This window comes from Opisthocomus hoazin, chromosome 8 (genome assembly GCF_030867145.1).
Source record: "Opisthocomus hoazin isolate bOpiHoa1 chromosome 8, bOpiHoa1.hap1, whole genome shotgun sequence".
Lineage (NCBI taxonomy): Eukaryota > Metazoa > Chordata > Aves > Opisthocomiformes > Opisthocomidae > Opisthocomus > Opisthocomus hoazin.
The window spans coordinates 68,507,618-68,523,541 of record NC_134421.1 but is presented as its reverse complement, the minus strand read 5'-3'; the positions used below and the strand labels follow the sequence as shown (position 1 = coordinate 68,523,541).

General features: G+C 39.2%; 1 protein-coding gene across 1 annotated transcript in view; it reads left to right on the top strand.

Moving 5' to 3' along the window:
- The first annotated feature begins 2,981 nt into the window (after nt 1-2,981).
- The window catches only part of CELF2 (CUGBP Elav-like family member 2), a 571,124-nt gene continuing 558,181 nt past the window's right edge, over nt 2,982-15,924 (top strand). The window contains exons 1-2 of the mRNA XM_075428972.1: nt 2,982-3,064; nt 3,295-3,359. The gene's annotated coding sequence lies outside the window, so the exon portion shown is untranslated. The remainder of the gene's footprint in view (nt 3,065-3,294; nt 3,360-15,924) is intronic.

The window sequence follows — 15,924 nt, the reverse complement described above, 5'->3', positions numbered from 1 at the left end:
TAAGGCCGTTTAGATAGATCTGGCTACAAAGAAAGACTTTACAAAAGGAGGAAAGGGATCTTTCTGTTTTGTTTCGTATTTGCCAAGTTTATAAGTCTTGATTTTAATACTGGGACTAACCTCATACTAGGCTAAAATCTCTTCTTCAACCTTTTTACTATCACAGTATAACAGAGTCTATTCAGACATAGTGCAAAAGGGGATCTTGAATCTTTGGGGTGACGGTGTTTTTTTAAAAAGGAATGGAATTTTACAGAATGGTTTCAGTGTTTTTAGGAGCTAATCCTTGATGGTCAGTGACATGAAAACTTGTGGAAAAAACCCAAAACAGTCAATATGAACTCCACCAAAGTTAAAGGCAAAAATGTACCTGACTAAAACAAGACCAGAAAATGCTTCACTTGAGAGTGTTTTGTAAAGGATACAAAGGATAATTGGATACTTTCTGTATCACTATATAGCAGGAAACCACCATTAATTACGGCTTCTTTAATTTAACTGATTCATTAAAAACTGAGTATAGAACCACAAAAAAATTATTCTTTCCCATAGTACCCAACTCACTTCTACAGTTCAAAGCTTATAACCCTTAATCAAAAGCAGATTTTAACAAAGACATGGAAAGGTTAATAGTAACATACAGCATCACTAAAACCCTGCGATGAAGAAATCTTCCCTGACTTCAGTCAGGCTCTGCTCTTCCAAACACCTCAATGTTTGTTCATGTGTTTTCTGGTGTGCTACATTACAGAAGAAAAGGTTGACGTTAACAGCTTACCTTACCACTATTTTTATTTCAAGTTAATAGCGCAAGTAAGGTGTTTCTATAAATGTCTGATTTTATGAGCTCTTGTGCATTTTCTCAACAAATTAGTCAAATTGCCTTCTCGACTGTATCTCTTGCTAAATCTATCTTTTTTAGTTTTAGTTGTTCAGTGCACTACTATACTCCATTAAAGGCAAAGTTCAATTATTTGTCTTTTGAAGGTCTGAGTGCCTTGCTTAAAATGCCAAGTGCATTAAAAACAGGTCAGCCCTTGACTTTTGGAAGGAGGTGTAGAGGGACAATAAGTGAGTTCGATCTAATGGAATTTTGAAATTGAACACTTGTGCGTATGTGTGCATGTGCGTGTCTGTGCGCATGAAGATACCAAAATGAGGATTAAATGCTGTCAAATCATCAAGTACATTTCTTTTCTTTTTTTTTTTTTTTTACCATTTACCATTTTTTCTTGTTAACAAGGAGCAAAAAGAAGGAAAATCTTGCAGTTAAAACAAAGGACAGGGAGCCAGGAGAAACTGAACTTGGATGAAAACCTACACTAAAATATTTTACTAGCATAAAAATAGCCACAATAAAGCCACAATAATGTAAATGAGAGCAAATTCTAGTGGAAAAATCCTGTAATTTTGCTGTGACTTCTTCGCAACTCTACTGTTGCCCCTCTTCCGAATTACATTCACTGTCCTTATGTATTTGTATTTCCATTTTGAAGAAAACTCTTTATGCTGTCTTTTCCCTCTATACTGAGACTGAACCCATAGGGGACAGCAAAAATTCTTGTAGACAGCAGGAGTCTGCTAAGAGATCTTGGTGAACTTTGCGGAGAGATGACTCTTGGCCATGACAAGTTAAACCTCCTGTCTGAAACGGTGGGAGATATCTACCATCTGTGGAAATGGCTTCAGAAGGTCACCTATTAAGAGGGTATGGAGACTTTAAAAGAGAATAAAAGCAACTTAAAAGTTGAATGTTGTGTCAATTTAACATGGCTGGTTGTTTGTGAACAACCTTATGAGGGCTATAGGGCAGACCCTACACCTTGAGCTGTGTTGTGCAACTCCTGGTGGTAGGAGTCGTCCTATCAGAGCTAATTCAATAAGTAAAGGCTGCAGAAGGGATGCAGGCACAGTAGCAATTAGTTTCGACAGAGTTTTTAAAAATCTATTTAGAAGCCAATCGTCTATGACAGGCATGTTCAGCACGCATGTGTCGCTGTGTAAATGGCAAACTTCGAGTAAAACAGAGATTAATTTAATTAAGTTTAAACATTTCAGCTTTTTATTTTATGGTTACACACATAAATAGAGCAACAACTGAATACAAATGTTGCATATTTACTGTGGCATGATCCAAGCAATTACTGCTAAAGTATTAAGGAAAAGCATCATTTCACTCTTTTAATTTTATTTTATAATTAGGTGGGAAGCATATTTTTCTGAATACATTTACAGTTAGAAGTTATAGATTATGCTTCTCTTCGTTTTGGAAGGATGATTTTAGTCCTGTTGTTAAAAGTCTGTTAGCAACAATTAAAATAGCAATAAAAAGGCGTTTATAGCTTTTGTACTTGTCTTTCTTGTTAGTTTTCATCAAAAATTTCAGACTCATATGATGTATGCAGTCTGCTAATAGTCACTAGCACAGACATTCAAAAATGGTTTTAAACATCTGGTTAAAAACATAGCTTTTTATGTACTGTGATTGTTAGTTCATCTTTTTTACATGAGTGTTGGGCCAGTTGTTCTTTATGCCTCTGACTTCTGTTCCTTTTTGTTCTCAAAAATTATCTGAAAAAGTTTAGAAGGAAAGCTTAAAAGTGGAGAAAAAAACAATATTGGCAACTTTTTTGAGTGCCAGAGTTTTAACTGCTTTCTGTTGAAATGCTTTCCTGACTTTCCTTTCAAACAATCATTTTTGTACTTTGTATTACGGAAGGGTTGAATGCATGCCTGCAAAGTACAACATGGTAAATGTCTGTGTATATTCTACACATACCATACTATTCAAACCAATATGTTCAGATCAGTTTCCATTCTGAGGAGAGCTGAGAAACACAGCCACCAGCTTCTGTCAAGTGCTACATCGTAGCAATTAAAAATAAATTAATTTTCGTGCAAAGAACCCAACTTAAAAATCTCAGCAAACAACAACAGAACCTTTCCACTAATGATTTTCAGTCATCAGAAGTGGAGAGAGACTCAGACAGCAGACAGCATGGTCCCAGCATGCTTTTTGCCTTTTTTTTCGTTTGCACAGTAGCTGTCAGTTGCAGCCCTGCAGGTAGTAGAACCCAGTGGGAAGAGGGGCGGGACAGAGCGATGCTGCCTGAACTGACAGCAAATTTAAATTACTGAGCTTTCTTTTTCTTTTTAGTCTTTCTTTCTTTGCGTGCTTTTTTTTTTTTTTTTTGGTATTTTTCTACTCTGCGACAAACTGAAAAGATTCTAGCACATGCTAATTTAACAACCCTGCTTCATCGTCTTCTTTTTTTTTCCCCCTTCTGCTTCCAGGATAATTAAAAGAGAAACCTGTAAAGGCAACATTCCTTAAAGCAAGTTGGTGCTGCAACGCGCTGGTAAGATGAATTTAATTTTTTTTCCCCTCTTCCCCATCTTTTCCTTTTTTGGAGCTGAAAGCTTTTGTAAATCTAAGGCAGTCATAAGTGTGGTTCCCCTGCTGTGGAGGGTTACGATGTAATGAAAAGGTGTAACTGCTTGATATGTGACCTTCTCCTATTACTTAAAATGGATAATAACAGCTTTCGTGTCTGTCCTCATGATGCTTTTCTCTCTGTGAATTGACTATTTGCTCAACAGAAGCGGTGCTGTGATTGTCGCACTATGACAATGAGGACTTGATTGTTTTTTGGTTACTGTTCCATGCTCCTATCAGAAAAGATACTTCAGTTGGGGGTTTTGTGTGTGTCGGTTTTTTTCGCTGAATGTTGCCTGAAGCACTGATACAACGGGGGTGGAGAAGGGGGTGGAGGAGATGGTCTTGGGCATCATTCTGCCTGTTCAGCTGTTTACTAGGTAGAGAAGTGCAACACCGAAACTTTTTGAAAAAATAAATAAATATTTGTCAGCTTGCATCAAATGGGATCAGTGTATCCAGGATTTATTGTTGCCCAGCGCTGGGTAAAGTTCTTGCTGTCCCTTGCATTGTTCTTCTGGAGAAGGGGGGAAGGGAAGTTCCTCTTCATGTCTTGTCATACCATTGTAGTAGCTAATTGCGAGAAGCTGACAAACTTTGAGATGAAATACCAAGCGTTGCTTTTGTAAAAAATGAGTTTGATGCTGTAGATTGTATCTGGCAGGCTTGTATTCATAAGAAACTATCAGATCTGTATTATACATGTTGCAGTTCCCACCTTGCAAGTCTCCTGATTTCCAAGGTCTGCTTTCTAATCTTTTCTCACACTAATATGTTCGGGGATTTTTTTTCAAAAAATGAGATGTGTTTTGTTTTTGCTGTGTGCTTACCATTATAAAAACTATAAGGTGATTTTCTTTCTCAGGCTTTCTGGGTGTAATTCTGCCATACATTAAATGCTACAACACCTACTGAAATCGACAGGAAGGCTGAGCTTGTCCTGTATTGAATAGGAAATTGCAGAGTATTAGCAGAACTGGATTTTATGATTGCTGAACTATCTCTCTGTTCCTAAATGCAATTAGTTGTCATTACACTGAAGACTGGATTGTGTAGACTTTTACTGAAATATTTAGAATAAACACTACTCTTACAGTTTGCTGTTCACAGGTTTCTGGCCATGCTGAGGAAAACTTTTTGAACATAGTGTGCGATTTTTCAGAGAAATCTAGTGGATTTAGAAAGCCAGTGTGATTCAGTCCACTAATTCCTTGAAAGCTGTTTTCCTTAATATTAAAAAAAAAATAATAATAAAAAGGTGTCTTGTAATTAATCATCTGCAGAATGATAAGTCAGACTTTCGGGACTCTGAGGTCTGTTTTGCCAAATGCACCATGTGATCACAGAAGCAAAGTTGTGCAAGGAGAGGGGAGATGAGGAGCAGTCAGGGATTAAACACAGACTCCCCTTTGTGTCCCTGGAGAGAAGGAGAGGACATGGCAATGCCATATGGAAAATCACATTCTTTCACAGCAATGTTGTTAGGGCACAGGGTTAAGGGCACTGCACTTGCCGAAGTTCATTACTCCCTATTTCAGCCTCAGTTTCAAGCACTGCAACACTTTTCTGAAGGTTTACTTTGCTTGTGCAGAAAATGCTGGTGTATTGTGAAATGAGGTCATTGTAGCTCCCACATCTTGCTTTTGCCCTGACAAAGTGTCTCCCCCCCCACCCAACACCAATGTCTGCAAGGCCCAGAAAAATAGGCTTTGTCCCTTGTAATCCTAAACTCCCATCCATTTATAACCAGAAAAGAAAAGGATTGAATTCAGTGTTCTTGTTATGGAAATAAGTTTTTATTCATTCAGTATCAACTGACAGTTAGAAGCGTATCTGATGTAATATGAATAAACTGTAGTCTGTTGGCAGTAAATTATGCAGCTGTAGTCTCACATTCTCCTAGAAGCAGTGCTTTTACAATGCTCAAGTGGCCTAATGGGGTGAAACAGCTACCACTACTCTCATTTGAGTTTCCTAATCACCCAAAGCCATGAGAAGTCCATGGTGGTTGATTCCCACTGCCCATGGTGGGCATCTCAGCAACGGATAGGCTGCATACAGGAGTACAACCTGAATGCAGCCAGGGTTATTCAGTCACAAGGGTGACGTCAAAGTTACTGTTATGAGACAGCATGAATACATAGTACAGCCAAGTTTAGATGCTGAGTTTGGTGACAAGAATTTGTTCCTGAAGTTATGTAGTATAAAAAGCCAGATATCTGTACCTTTAAACAAAACAACTCAACCCAACCCACCAGTCTACTTTCTCTTTGAATTTAGTCTTTAAATCTATATTTTTTTAATTAATCTGTGTATTTTAAATTTCTGTTGACTTCTAGCAATACTGTCTTCTACCCAGTGCTTGGAAGTTTCTAGTTGAATGGAATTGCTTTCATTGTAACAAAAAAAAGCAAACCTGAAAACTTGCTGTAATTTCCTGTCAGTAACACAGAAATAAGAAAACACTAGGTTAATAAAAATGATAATCTGAGTTTACAACTGTTAACAAGATTCCTGAATAGAAATGGTGCTATTATGCACAAAGAACTTCTATCATCACTAGAGGAATGTAGTATAAAATTATGAGTTTTATTATTAGGGCCCTGTCATCCAATCAGAAATCAACCCATAATCTTACTTGTGAAATGCCATAAGTTTTGGCATGTTCCCTCCCCTCCTATTAGTAAAATATTAAAGAAATTTTATAATTAGAAACTTTGATAACATAGCTATGAATTGTCTTTACAGGAGAAATCTGGCATAATTCTGTATTTCTTCCACATCTCCAGCTCTCCATATAAAGTCACTGCAAGTCTGAGCTGCACGCAGCAGGTAGAATTAGGGTAAATCACAGACTTGCCATGGGCAATAATGATGTGATTTCATCAACTGCTTTCTCCTGAGAAAGGCCAGATTCTCAGACTTTTCTCGGGCCTCCGCAGAAGTACTTAAGAACATGCCATAGCACCTCTTTCCCCGAATGGAATTATTTATGAGGGCTACTTTTCTGGTCAACTGAATTGAAGTATTATACAGTCATAACAAAATGCTTAGATTTTAACCTCTGAGGATTTTTATTTTTTATTCTAGTATTAAAATACTTCTACATTCCTCTTCTAACTGCAAATGATTTACAGCATTATAAGGGGCTTGCTGTTTTTGCATTTGATTTACCAAATTGACTATCGTCTTCTTTCAGCAAGAACCACTCTTCAAGCTCTACATCACCAAATGAAACAAGACCACTGTACCCAGCTCAGAGTGGCCCCAAGCCTCTGGTCCTGCCCCACCAGCTGAACGATAGCAGACTGGGCTGATACTTGTCAAGACACACTGCTTCCACAAGCCTGGCAGTCAGTCAAACATCCTTCATCTCCTGATGTGGTGTGCATGGTTTACTGTAGACTTTTTGGGACTCCTAATCCTGTGTAGGGTATAAGAAACCATAAAAAGAATCTAATAGCTCCTAATTACTTTCATCATCCCAAGGCAACTGAGCAGACAGTATTTATCAGGCCACTAGATATGAATGAAGAATACAAATAAATATTTTATTCTATTAAGGTAAACATTGAAATGTTAGCAAGAATTAAGCAAAGCATAAAGAGAAGTAGAGGCCCAGAGAACTCGGTTCTAGACTATAATTATCACACCAAGTCTTCCTTGGTTGCTTTGCGTCTCCCGTGGCCTGTGAGGCTAATAACCTAGTTCCTGTCCTAAAGCTCTCGAAGCCACGTCTTTGCTACTCCTGTTGTTGAAGACACTTACTGTCATGTTCCTTGGAGAAGGTAACAAAGGGGGAGCAAGTCAAAAGCTCTGCATATCTATTTTTTTAATCTGTTTTCCCCTGCATGTGTGTCTACTCTCTGTTTATGGTATTCCGTCACCAGAGGTAGGTTTCATCTCTGATATTTGGATACTTCTGCTGTAGACGCCTATATCTGAGCTAACCACCTCGGGTCCCACTACAGTCAGAGGAAACAAGCAGGTGCTTTCAGAGAGTGATTTATCTGACCTATTTTAAATGTCTGTTTTCTTTGAATCCCACTGAAGGACATCACATACAAGACTAGAATCATTTAACTGCCTCTCCTCCTCAAATTTTCTTAATTAATTGTACTGTTGCACTGCTTAATTTGGACATCTTTTCCTCATCTGCCTGGCTTCTCTTGTAACCACTTCAGGAAGATAGTGGGTTTAAAACTCTGTAAGTTACATACCTTGAAAAACAGTCGTAGTACTATTGACTTCCTGAGCCTCATCTGTCTCACAGTGGGCTTATAACAAGGTTAATCATAGTGAAATTAGGACTGGATTGCATAGACAGGGTAATGTCACTCACATATTTCATTAGTCCTCAAGGGCTTCTGGGGCGATGAAGTCAAAAGTGCATTCCAGGCAGTGTGTTTAATGTACAATTTACCTTGTTCCTCATGATTACTTTTATTAGGCTGAACCGATCTGGTGAAAGGAGGTGCTGTGATTGGTTTATTTGCTCTACTTTGCAGACCAGTGGCATTTACAAGTTGGGCCGCAATGTTTTAAAAAGTCTAAAAGTCAGGAAATTCCATGAGTACGATGAAGTCTACCTAATTTAGGCACCAGCATTTTAATGAGCTGATGCTCCTGGTGTAAGTTCCCTTACGCAGAGGAAGCTATGTGCATTAGAAATCTTCCAGACAGACAATTTGTCTTCTCGTACAGCTAAGGCTGCATTTACAGTGCTAAAAGTATCTATCTGCTGCAGAAAGATCCCTGACTCCCAAGTGTTGCAGTGTACCTCACCTCCATGTCTCACCTGGCCATCTGTGGAGGGGCTAGTTGTTCTCTTGGATCCATGCTTCATCTCAGGTGTTTGCTTTTACATCCTAGTACGTGGCATGAAGGGCTGGTGGGCTCAGAGCCCACTTGAACAGAGGGTTGAAAGGAGCAGAGGGAGCCAGGGTTGGAGTAGCCTTGTTCATAAAGTCTAGAGGAAGTAGTACCTAAGGATGACCATAACCAGCATCACAGTCCGGTTTATCTTCAAGGAAAATGTTATTAATTTCAAAAGTAAACGTGTCAGCACTTACATATATATTATGTATATAAATACACAGTATGGCTGTTAGAGACAAGACTATACTAAGCGAAGACATTCAGCAGTATGGACACACTGTACATCAGACACACATGGTCTTTAGGATTCTTTTTTCACTTAGGTAACCATCAGCATCATAAAGATTAAGTGTAGGTTTGGTTTAAGTTAGAGAAACTGGATTTTACTGTTCATTTAAACATGAAAACATTGATCATCCGGCATAATTGAGGTAGCTCTATTCTGAACCTGGGTTCTGCAGTGTTTTACAGAAATAGTCTTTAGTCAGACAGGGACAGTGGTCAGATTTTAAAGCATGCGGAAAATGTGCTATTACAAAATAGAACTCCTTGCATAATAAAAGAGCTCTGAACATAGGATTTAATCTCTTACACATTTCCTATTTTCAGTGATTAATGTATAAACACTGTACAAACTACTGACATAGTGAGCAATCCAGAAAACCGGTTGCCTGCATTTTGGATAACAAGAGACAGAAGTATAGATTAATAGTGGCTCTTAATCAGTCTGATGCTGTCAATGTTTTCCATAGGCCCTCCACTAATAAGCAGCTCTACTAATGCCTTTCTTTTGCTGTATCCTGAGTCACTTACAATTATGAAGGACAGACACATACTAAACGAATCTTTTGCGCTTGAGTGAAGAGCAATAGCAGCCTACCCAGTGTCACGCAGTAAGAGAGACCACATTCACGGGACATTAAAGGCTGGGTACTCTTGCTGAACAGGTTTACACATTTAAGCCTTGATTCTGCTAGGACTTACATACATGCTTAACCTTACACACTGCAAATGAAATCCTGGGCCTCTCGGAATCAATGACAAAACTCTGACTTCAAAGGGCCACTCCGTGAACAGCCTTTTTGGCTTCAGTGCAGCTGCACAGAGTGTAGAAGCGTGTGAGCTGATCTCCCCAACCTTGCTTCCTTGTGTGAAGTCTTAAGAGATTGAGGGAGCTGCTGGGTGTAACTTCCAAAACACTTCTGCCTCACAAAAAACCATAAGCATTCAAAAAAATTTTCTTGTTTGATCTGTGTTCTTTACAGTTTTTCCCCAAACCCTGTGGTAAAACCTGCGGGAGTGGCTTCTGCTGGAGAAGTCTGTGAGCAATCCGTAACGCAATCCGTTGCTTGGGTAATATTGCACTTTGAGCAGGTTGTTTTCTATACTTTCCAAAAGATCCAGTCCCTGGAGTGAGGTGATTATGCTGGAATCACATCTTTCTCTTTTAAAGAAAGAAAAAGTCTGTAGCTCACATGATTTTATAGGAAATCTGGGAAATATCTACTGAAATGGCTTACGGGTTAGAAAAACAGTAATATATGAATTTGTGCTGGATCTAACTGCTGTTTCTCATCTGCTTGCTGCTGGTAATTGAGATACCCACTTGCAAAATCTAACAGCTGCCTCAGGATCTGTTGGAGACCAGAGACCCTATCCTGGCTCTGCCACCGTTTATAAAGCCCTGCCCAGTGGGTACCCTTAGACCCACTGCAGAGTCCTGAGCAGTTTGGTGAAGATCTGGCGAGAAGGGAAAGTGGTACTAGTCTTGTTTTTCAGCATAGATCCCTCTCCAAAGCAGGTTAAGCTAATGATCCTTCCCCCCTGCACAGACCCTCTGGCACTACACGTGATGCAACACGCACCCAACCCTCATGGTGCCTGAGATGCTGAAGCTGGTGGGGTCCTCAGCAACTACAAGTAACACCACGGTGTCTCAGTTCAAAAAGCAAAGCATCATGCTGGTAAATACAGAACTTGTGAGTGAAACAGCTAACAACTGGTGTGCAGATACACCATTGCAACTTGCATATGCTAGGAACCAGGAAAGTTTTGGTTATCATTTCCCTAAGCCAGCAAAAAGATTTGTGAGAACAATTATCCCAGCGTAAGTATACTGTAACAGGGAGGAGGGTTTGGAAAAGAGGTTCATAAAGTTTTGAATGCCAACGATGCTTTAGGATAAGCCTGTGTTAGCATTTGTGTAAGCCAAATTATCACTTCTCACCTAAAATGGTGGCAGTCGTTTGAAAAGAAGAGTAGGTTGAGAGACCCAGTGAAGCTTTTTTTTCCTGTATCAGCATTTTCCTCTGACACGTTTCATTGCTCTAGCAGCAAAAAAATCCCCAGACTTTACTCTTTTTTTTTGGCTTTTACTGTAAAGGTATTTTAATTTTAGCTTCTTCGTGCTCCTGTACTAATGGGCTTTACATATTTGCAGCAAAGTCCTGTGTGAAATTCTTGACCATAGAGAGTACAGAAATTTACTGCTTCACTGACATGGTCAAGTGCCACAAAATTGTATTTGTTAATGTAGTTGTGAAAACACATGGCACCTGCCATTGCTGAGCATAAGGATTTTAAATATGGCTTGGAAGAATTTAAGAATGCCTATAAAAGTGGGGCTTGGCCATGTCAGTTTATCTTTAGGAATGAGACTGTGCTATAAAATCCTCATCCATAATGGGACACAAGTGACAGCTTTACTTAACTAGTGTTCACAAATGAACGAGCAATGAAAATGTTCTGCCTTTCTCGCCCCAGAAGAATGACCATGGCAGATGTTAACACTGTTGAGAACAGCTTTATTGTAACTACAGGTGAGACAAATGGGAGATTTATTAGTCTGGGCATTGAGGGAAGAGGAGAGAGGATAAAGTCGTATTCAGTGCTGTTCTAAAGAAATGTAATGCACATTATCAAACATTGCATGGCACACACGGTGCTCTAAAACAGGGTCTATCCAGTGTCCATGAATTCATAAGCATGCCTGCTTTCTTGTTTGTTTTTTAAGCACCCGATACCCAGAGTCACAAACTGTACATGATTCTGCTTTTTGTTTCCTCATTCCCTGTCCTGTACCGATTTAAGTTGAAGGCAAATTTCTAACTTCATTGATAATACAGTATAATCAATGACACAAACTCTGAGAAATCAGTGACCTGCAAAAGAATAAACAAGAGACAATGTTGTTTCTCTAATGAAAGTCCTGAGACGAGGCTTGATCCAACATCTGCTGGATCCTTTCTGTTCATTTTAATGAGCTTGCAATTGGTCCCTAACATAATGCGCATTCAATAGAATTCAGCACTGGTTGTTCAGGCCCTGATCCAATAAAGCCCTTAATTATGTGCTTAAGATTATGGTATGGGAATAGTCCCACAGAAGCCACGGCAACCACAGTAATGGTTTAAGTTCAGCAAGTAAGTAAATGTTTTGTTGCTGGAGTACCATCATCTTTTTTCAGTCAATCCCCTCTGCCAAGCAAATTAACAAGTACAGTTTCTGTAAATCCAATGCCTGGAGATGCCATAAATGCAGTGATATTCAGATTTTTACCCAACTTTTTTAGCTGCCTTATACTTCTTTATGCCCAGATATAGCAAAACACTTTACTGCAGTTGTGATACGAATAGGAATACTTGCAGCTTGAAATTCAAAGCTCTCTCCCCTTTTAGATTCAGGGTACCCTGGCATGTAGTACTGCTGCCTTCTTGTCAGTCCCATTTCTAAATAGAATAGTATTTTCAAATTTTAAACAACTAAGCCTGTTTGCAGTATAAGCAGGAAAATATTCTTCTCTACAGTTAAAGTAAATTCTGTCTGTTTTCCCCCAACTCTTTAACCTGGTTCTTTCTTAGAAGAGCTGCTTAAAGGCGGTAAGAGCTTTTGTGCTATGTGGAGCGCATATTAACTGCTTCACTTCAGCTCATCCCGTCTAACCAGAGGGTACCGTATTTCTGTGTTATCTTGCTTTCATGAAACCTGTGACGTTTACCAGGCTTTTCAGGTAGCACTGTTTACAGCAAACACTGCCTATGGTGTTTCCAAAAGTTTCCTGCTGTCAGAAGCGTGAGGGCCAAATTGAAAATATTGGTTTGGGAGAATGTAATCTTTTCAGCACAGACTTTGGTCAGCGTGATTGTGTTCAGTGTAAGTGCCCAATAGTAATGATGTCCAGGCATAGGGCCAAATGCTAAAACTGCCCCCAGAGTGAATATACTCATACTCTGCAAGAGAAGCAGTAAAGTATGCTCAGATTCTGGCCAGCCACATCTGAAAGCACAGCTTCCCATGAGGATAACTCTTGCCAAGAGTATGAATAAGCTGCATTGAGGCTATGCATTATGGCAACTGCTGCATCAGGGACTGTGGAGTAACTCATAAATAAGCAGTCTCTGCTGCCCCCCAATTCCTGTATCAAGCTTCAGAAGGTACTTATGTAGGTCCAAGTATGAAAGGCTTGCATAGTGGCCTCAGTGGACTTTGAGAAGTGCCAAAGCAGAGGTGGCTACTTTCCATCTTCTGCTTCTTTGACTGGCCATAATTTTTCTGGCAAGCACAAATATACAGTGCCTAGAAGGATTTGGCTTCTATTCCTCAGCTCATATTCATCATTTGGGTTGCTCCAGTGAGGTTATAAAGTCAGGAGCTCCTGTTATGGTAGGATGAAGACTCCACCACAGCTGAAATCTTTATTAATAAATGAATTATGAATAAACCCAGTAAAAATTGACACACACTTTACTAAACCCACCAACCATCTTGTTTCGGGCACACAAGTCTATTTCTACCAACATCAGAACTACATTAACATGTCGGTTTTTATGTTAGTGTTGATTTCAGTTTTGTTTTCTTGAGAATTATTTAAGTTCTACTCATACCACCAAAGCCTACCAGACCCTCTGCTGGTATAAATCAGAGTGACCCCTTGAAGTCTGCTGAGCATCTTCCCCAGAATGGCAAATGATAGTCTCTAGAGCCTGACTAAGCTTTAAGGACAACAAAAGTTACTGATCAAACATGTAAAAACTTATACATAGTAGAGAAAAATAATTTGTTATTCCTACATTAGGGATAATGTACATTAATTCCTACATTAGGGATAACCATATTCTGTAAGTCTCTAGTACAGGTTAACTGTATTCTTGCAGAAAAAAATCCTGTCTTGTTTCAGAGGTTTCAAACTTGCTTATATGGGTGCAGTAGTTCTAGGTTTCGTGCGGGCGGGTAGTAGTCAGTAAAAGAAAGGATGTGAGCATTAGACCTCTACATTGTTCTATACTGTACGTCTGTATTAGAAATTCTCCCAGTTCTAACTGCTAACAGAAAAAGATCCAGATGCTGCTTCTTTGCAGCTGAATTGCAAATTCTAAGTTCAAATAAATAAAGAGATTTTCTGGAAGGCAATACTCTGTCCACGTACTCCTTTTCTTCAGATACAATTTTCTTGCCTTTCAGGATATTTCACAATCTACTGCACAGATACCACCTTTTGGAAAAACATGGAAATATCATCAGCTGGTGCATTTATGTAAACATAAAGCTGTATGAATTAGAGCAAGGATAGTAAACCTCCTTTGTATGTGAAGACAAGCTGACCACCATAAAACAAAAAAAACATTGTTGTAGTTTAATTTTCTTTCTGTCCTCTTCTTTGAACAGTAAAAGAACATACTTTCATGCTGTAGCTTCTTATATTTGGTTGAATACAAGAGTGAACATACAGAAGCAGTTCTTTTCTCTGTTATTTCCAAAAAACTTCATACCTCAAACTATTAAAAACCTCAGGCAAGTCTTTCTCATGAAGTTTGATTAACGACTTAGTCTTCAAAGATTTTACTAGAACAAAAATGATAATCCATGACCCCTATTAGTGGTTTATCTTATATAAATTTATATCTCTGCATAAGTTTCACAAAATCAGTTCAGAAAAATTAAATGACATTAAAGCAGGAGAGGAAACACTTCAAAAGGAACTAATTTTCACATGTTGCAGAACTAGTCTGGAGAACTTCTTAACTGGGAACACCCTCCGTGTCTCCAAGTTTGTTTATGCAGTTTAATTCTCTGCCTTAAAGATAGTGTTCCTGGGATAGAAAGCTTGTTCTCAGGACTGACAAGTGAAACAGAAGTTAATAAAACTGGCTTTGATAGTGCTGGTGATAGTGATTCATGTTACTGCATTGTCTATACCTTATTTGTGGGCACACCTCTACGATTATGTCAGTAAAATGGAATAAAACAGTCAAGGACCACCCTATAGCCACAAGGCTTGTTGGCATGGCACAGTTCGTATCTGTCTGCACACAATCCTTGCAGCCCCAGACAGACTGGCAGCATCCAACCTTGCTCTTGGTAGCTGCTGCCCCTCAACTCAAGCCTGAACATTTAGGAGGAGAGCGTTAGTTGGTACAACCTAACGGTCTGCAAAGGAGCACACTGTCAGCTAAATATCTATGAATGGTCAGGCAGTAGTGCTTAGGCCACTATTCTAGCTTTGATTTTTTTTTAATTAGTATAGATGTAACTAATAGAAACACAGAACAAAGGGATTCTCCTCTCCAGAGTACTCACCCGCTCTGATTTGAACTTCAGACAGGTGCTGTTTCATACCTTGCCAACCCTGTTACAGGGGGCCTGAAGAGAGGAGGTAGGAATCATTGCTAAGAGGTGACTGTACAAATTAAGGTTGTTTTCAGATACTAAAGTATATCCCTAACATGTGTGATAAAAATTCAGTGTGGATATATCTACAGGGCATCCTTGAACAGCGAAGTTATGGAAGATGGAAAGTATTCTAAGCTTGCTTTACTCTTACAGCCTTCTCTAGGCGTCCACTATTGACCACTACTGGAGACAGGATGGTGAGCTGGATAGACATCTGATCTAACCTGGCACAACCCTGCTGCAGAATCCTCCTCTTATCTGACAGGGTGTGGGCAGAGGCAAGGAAACTTTCTGCCTTCATTAGAGGAAAAAAGGCTGGCTGTTGGTACTGAGCTAATGAGAGATGATGAGGGCTGCTGGCGTGGAGCTGGCTTTCAGACCAAGCATGTCTGTATCCATCCAAATAAACATACCAGGTACTCATCAGTATGCCCTTGTCCAGGAACAAACTGGATTCTGAATAAGCATCCAAAGACATAAAAGCATAAATATACTGATGCTGCCCCTTTGGAAAAGTCTGCTGTGTACGTTTAACAGAATGGGAGGGGGTGGGGGAGTGGGAATCGTGTTATTCTAATCACTTGAAATGTCAGTTTAGATAATTTTTCTAATTGAGTCTTGATATTTCACTGCTTCCCATATTTCCCAAAATTATTATTAACAAACAAAGAGATCTTTCTTAGTTATCTCTGAAATAATAATGGCAAAGGCTTCATTGCATATGCAGGAGCTCCAATTTAGGTGCGAATTATTTCTGGCAATGCAGCAGGTGGCATCATGAAGACACATCTACTAATAATGCTACATCTTTTGGTGTGTGTTTTGCAAGCAGCTGTGACAAGAGATGTTCCAGTCCTGTTTTTATTAAACGAACAATACAGACCACCAATCAATGTTGTCACTGGAAAACAAAAATATACAATATGCATATAATACGACAA